The sequence below is a fragment of the Amblyomma mixtum genome, chromosome 1 (assembly GCF_055824585.1).
Source record: "Amblyomma mixtum isolate Tamu chromosome 1, ASM5582458v1, whole genome shotgun sequence".
NCBI lineage: Eukaryota > Metazoa > Arthropoda > Arachnida > Ixodida > Ixodidae > Amblyomma > Amblyomma mixtum.
In genome coordinates, this window is record NC_143012.1 from 138457025 (window position 1) to 138463024 (window position 6000).

A 6000-nucleotide genomic window follows, 5' to 3' on the forward strand; every position below is an offset into this window, starting at 1 on the left:
ACATGATGCCGCTCGGGATAACAATGCCCGGGACGGCAGATGAACAAAGGCGCGCCGTGCTTCGCCGTGCTGCTGCTGCTCACTCATGATCCGTTCTCGTCTCAGGCTCAGCCTTCTTGTGTGCGCTTTGAATTGACCAGCGGCTCTTCGGCACCCTCGCAACGAAGGACTTGCTTCCAAACAAGGGTTTCAATATTACTCTGTGTCAGATCCACCGCACATTGAGGGCACAGTTTTTGCGCAAGTTTTCACTTGCTGCTTCTGCACACATTGGCAGCGGGCAAGCACAGCGTAAGAAGAAAGTTAACATTTCATCGTGACGGTAAATGCAGCAGCGCTTTTCGTCATTGTTTGTTTATGGGGGTTTAACGTCCCAAAGCAACTCAGGCTATGAGGGACGCCGTAGTGAAGGGCTCCGGGAATTTCGACCACCTGGGGTTCTTTAAAGTGCACTGACATCGCACAGTAGACGGGCCTCTGGAATTTCGCCTTCATCGAAATTCATCCGCCATGAACGGGATCGAACCCGCGTCTTTCGGGTCAGCAGCCGAGCGCCGTAACCACTGCGCCACCGCGGCGGGGCGCTTTTCGTCTCTATACGAGTAGCGTGACACCTCGGAGCTAGCGATGGTCGTGAATGGCAAAATGCCGCATCTCCGCTAACTACAGCGCTACGCATCTGCTCAGAGCTGCTCGGATGTTGACAAAATGCCAATACAATGCGAGGTGATTTGAAGCGCTAAAAAAATGGTCGATAGAACGTGAAAGTGAGCTCCACTAGCGTCCCGCTCTGCCTTCAAAAACTCGAGTAAACGATCAGCAACACTAAAATGCCAAATCTGAGGTAATATTCGCGAAAAAAAGGGATGAGGATTTCTTTTAGCTTAGCGAGCATTCAATTCCGTTATTGTTGCAACCACGCAAAGAATGGAATGACGAGCTTTTAGGACGCGTTTTATTTGGATGAAGATATAGTCTTGTCAGGGCTTCAATATGTTATATGCGGGTAGCCGAAACTTGGAAAGAATTATCTAAATAGCCGCTCAAGATTTTCAGTACTTTCAAACATGTATAGATTCCCAATTTCTGCCGTTACTGTCGCGTGTAAGGTCATTCTGCGACAACGTGCCTTTAAAGAACGTGCCCTCACAGGAGAGGGCAAGCAGGAAGAGGACAAGTAAGTAAGGAAAGGGCTTTCGGTCGCTGCAAGTGAACACCGTAATTAAGGAGCCCGGACGTACATACCTCACTCCAGTTGCGTCAAGAACGACCGAGATGCGGCAGTCGCGCAGGGACTGATTTCGCGGGCTTTTCTGCCCGCTATCACTAGCAGAAGGCCACGCGCACTGAACCACCACGGCAAGAAGCTCGGTATGCAGCCATACAGCTGCATGTGGCGAGAAGCGAGCACGCAGACAAACAAAAGCAGTTCATTTATCCAGTTGCGCATGTAGTATCGCTATCCCGGCAGCCCCGCTCTAGCGCGTACACGGGGATTGGCAACGGCGGCCTTGGGCTCCGCTTAAACACGCAAACAGCCTTACGCGTCCCGCATCACTCGACAACGGCGCACGACTTGCGGGGTTACGTCAAGGATTTCCTGTTATCGCGCACCTGATTTCGGTTACAGTTAAACAAGCCAACAAGGTTACACTGCCGGCGCCCAGCGTAACAATACAAAAACCTAGTTCTGCGTTCTACCACTGTATACACGAGAACACACTGAAAAAAAAGGTCATAGAGAGCCGCTTATTTATCACTTCTTTTCTTGTGATCATGTGTTTTCGCAATTTTCTTAGAAAGAGTGCACGTGTATGTATGTACGCGTCGTAACTCTGCTTCCGATTTCTGAAAATAGGAGCAATTACGGAGCTAGATTGATAACTGAAAAGCTCGAAAAAGTTGCCAAAGAGTTTGTTACGAGAAAAGGCAGAAATTCATAATACGCTCAAGAGCGGTAAAGAAAACATTAAATTGTGGTGTGCTCCGTACCGATGCCACACCTGGGCTATGAGGTACGCCGTAGTGAAGGGTTACGGCTTCATTCAGACCACCCAGAGCTGTTGAAACAGCGCATTGGGTTTTTGTACTGGGATCAGGCGGGAGCGTTCAAGGCATTCCGTTCTAGTTCATCATGTTCGCTGCATGCGCGTTAAGGAGAAGCTGGAAGGAAACGATGCGGAATGTTTCACGCGGCGACCGACGACATGCTGAAGTGCAGGCGAGAGTTAACTTTAATGGCAGGATTCGTGTCGCAGCGCTGCGGACACTCATGGCAAGCTCCAGGCTTTTCATAACCCTGTCAAGCGCGCAAAATAAAGTGCACTTAGGAAGTGTGTTGCTTTCTGAAAGTGCACTCTAGCACAGCAAGTGCGCACTCATGTCAGAGTGCGTTCACAGAACGCATTTTGAGGGCTGAGTGCATAGCCTCGCCAGCAGCGACTTCAAAGGCGCAATATGTATAGTGAGCAAAAAGTGCTTACAAGTTTATTTTACACGCTATAGCACTCAGAAAAAATTCGTTCGTTATAGCTGCAAGAAAAGCAACAAAATAAAGGGAACGAGATCAGATGCAACATCGCTGCCCGCCGTTATCTTGTTTGTTGTCAAAATTATGGAGAGTCTTGGCTTTCGTATTTCAATTTATTTTTCATCGTTAAAAACTATTGAACCTCGTTTTATTTGCGCTATCACGTTAAGCAATAATTTATTCTGAGTCCTTTTTCTTTCCCATCGACCTCTTCATAAATTCCGCTCATTTCCTGTCGTTTCTTTTTACTACCAGAGCACTTTGCTTTCCCGTTTAGCACCGCGTGGCCTTAAGTGTCACTCGAGATGCCGAAGCGCACTCCCGGTAAGTGCGCTTAACTCGCGCGCTTGACAGGGGTATTAGCGGACCGGCTTTGGCGACGCAGGTAGCAACATCCTCTATCAGTGATATTTTTTGCGTATTGCTGGCGTTGCGCTCAGATTTTGAAGGAGCACCGGAGACGCTCTGGTACTCGACACGGATGCACTACTGCGTGTTACCGAAACATGACCCCGTTTCGGACTGAAGTACCACGTCTGTGCTCACGCCAAACCCACATGCGGTCAAGCTGCGTCGTGGAGCCGGTGAAGCGATATAAAGTTAACTATCTGACGTGCAGACGGTCTCGAGAGATGATTTCACTGCGTACTGTCGCGTGCGTTGTTTGTGCACGGTATACGATGAAAGCTACATAACAGCTCACCGATGTCTAAAGTGCTATCTCGAGACAAAAGCAAGACCAACGCATTTAACGCGCTGGCGCTTTTCGCCCCCTTTGCTGCTGTTTATAGAGCTTCGTTTGTGTCTTTTTCGAACGCACAAATATACAGGAACGATCGGCCTTGCGATGTGTCCTTGCTGCCAGCAACAAGTTCACTCTGCCATCCCACGTTCCTACCAAAGGTGCTGAATCGACCTGCTGCTCAAGAACAGCCTCATACGATCACTGGCCGGTCCGAAAGCTTCGTGCCGAAAGGCGCACGTTGTACGAATTTTGCAATGTATCAGCGACACCGTTAGCTCTGTTCGTAACTATGGCGCTCAGTGCTGAATAAGATATCCTTAACCCGTGCAAGAGCTACGATGCGTCGACACCTACGGTCATCCTCTGCAGGCGAAGTGCCACATTGCCTGCGCATTTTCGGTTGTGTCGGAAGGTCTCGGCGCCACGCCACCGTGCACTTGGTTCGCTGCTGGACCGCGAGTATTTCCACGGACACTGACGCAGCACTGTCATGGGCCCAACACTATTCAGTGAACAGAAAAGCGTGAACGGCAGACTTCCGTCGCTTGCAGACAGCGCAGTAAAACCCGAATGACGCAAAAGAAAGCGTGCAGTGCTTGCTGATGTTAAATGGACTTGAGAACAGTTAAAGACAGGTAACGTACTGTGCGATGGCTGGCACTTGCCAACGGTGGACAAGGTATTTGGTTCCGTCACAAGGCTAGCGCAGTGCGGCTCTGCAGGCCAGGTGTCTCTCGGTCGAGGCCGTCACTGTCTGGAGCTGTGGTCGCAGTTCCTTTAATCCATGCTCGCGCCCTCCGCAGAACACGCCGAGATTAAGTTTCCAGCTGAGCGCAATCGTCGACCCCATTGAGCCTGCCTACCAGAGCAGTGACGCAACGAAATATGGCGGCCCGATACCGCCTTCGTCCGATCCGTGCCGCAGATAAGAGGCCGCCGCTGTCTGCGGTACCGGCGGCCCAGTCCGAACGCCGCCGGTCGGGGGGTCCGGCCGGTTGCGTCATTCGGCTGGATTGCGGGCCACGGCAGTGCGTGGCCCCGTGACCGAATTCGCGGCCGCGGGACGAGGAAAACTCCCCCTCCTCACGCGTCGCTGCCGCCGCCCCGGGGGCAAGGCAGTTCGCCCAAGAGCCCGGTGGTCGCCGCCTCAAATATTTGCTTTTGCCCGACGCGGAACGGTCTTGCACGCCTCAGGACGTCAGGTCGTTTGAAACCAGGAAGAGGTGCCGAGAGTGTCGCCCGTTCGCCACGCGCGCAGTCCTTATGTACAGAAGTTTGCTGCGGCAGCAAGTTAACCTGTGAATGGGGAAATGCAGCTGGGTGAGGCTGGAAGAGGTTTTAAAAGCCTCTAGGGTATCCCTCATGCAGGAGGCACAGTGGTGAAATACGTTTGCCACAGGACCATTGCGGCGCACGACAGCAGAATTCTGTCCAACACGCCATTTCTTCTGGTTGAAAATCCACTGTTGCACCTTGAAGAAATTCTTCAGAAGTCGGTGCACAAGGAAGCTCCGAAGTGATGATGCCAGCAAGCGACACTTGCATACGCAGGACGAGCTGAATGTAGGATGCCGTTCCCTGTGTGGTCCCACTGGTTTTGAAACGCCACTCTGTGGGCGCAACTTCTCGTGCCTTTCAGACAATATGCGCGTTTTATACTGCCACTCTGCCAAGGTCGTTGTTCTATATCGAATCCGGCTCGTGTTAGAAGTAAGAACACTCTGCTCTAATACGTTACAATTTCCATGGTTCATCAGCCCGGAAGACGCGAAGACACAAAAGCGCAACTTTGTTGACAGTGTCTTCTTCGTACCTTCCTGAACTGTTCGACCGTCAATCCGCATGAACTTGTCCAAATCGCAGCCCTAATACATCACAACGAGCCGTGGTCGCGGCAAAATAATAAACGGGACATGAACCTGAATTACGTCAGAAAAATCCGGGTGATTTGGGAAACACGAGTGCCTCCGAGTCGTGCCGGACCAAGGGCAGCGACGTCGCTATCACAAGGAAGAAGCGGGAGCACAGGCCAGGACTCACCGTTCGCCGCGCATCCGAGGTCAGGCAGTTGCGTCGCTCTAGCAGGTCGCACCGAAGTGTGCCACTCGGGGGCCCGTTCGGCACGGCACGCACGGCAAGCGGTGGGGAGAGGGTGCAGACGCCAGCGTCCCCTCGCGGAAGCAACCCGCATTCTTGCTTCTGCCGCCTGGGAGGGGTGGGGCCCCGCTTCCGCGGTGCGGGGGCTGACCGGTCATTAGGGCGACCTTCGAAAGCGGCTTTGTTGACGGCGCGTACGCAGGTGAGTGGCCGTTAGTCGGGGATGCCACGGAAGTGGTTGCACTACGCCGCGGGGTCACTTTCTGACCGGCAAACACCGCGCTCGTCTCGCTCTTGAGTTCCTACCCGCATCTTCCGCATGCTACTTGTGCAATCAAAAATGCCGCCACGAATATCCGGATCGCTGGAAAGAAAAGCGAAAGGGAGATTGGTACGCAGGAGAGTTGAAATCTGGGTTGGTTGGTAAATACTTAAAAAAAAAACAGCCAAAACGACGGGGACAAAGGAGAGACGAGGCACACACAACGACTGGGTATCAACTGTGCTTTATTGAAAAACAGCCAGTCTCCCAGGAAACCTAACAGAGCATGCGCAGCTCAACTTTTCTCGGTAGAGGTTGAGCGCGAAATCCTTGAAGCATTTCACATAAGTAATCAAGGAGATAACT

The 6000-nt window shown here is 52.1% G+C and overlaps 1 protein-coding gene across 3 annotated transcripts in view; it reads right to left on the reverse strand.

Annotated features, from left to right (window-relative positions):
- The window catches only part of LOC149367715 (putative fatty acyl-CoA reductase CG5065), a 42285-nt gene extending 36876 nt beyond the window's left edge, over nucleotides 1-5409 (reverse strand). For 2 of the 3 annotated variants that reach the window (XM_089567400.1, XM_089567397.1), the window contains exon 1: nucleotides 5316-5409. The gene's annotated coding sequence lies outside the window, so the exon portion shown is untranslated. Of the gene's footprint in view, nucleotides 1-1245; nucleotides 1371-5315 lie in introns of those variants that run through there. The other variant, XM_089567399.1, reaches the window with a different exon arrangement.
- Between the last annotated feature and the right edge of the window lie 591 nt (nucleotides 5410-6000).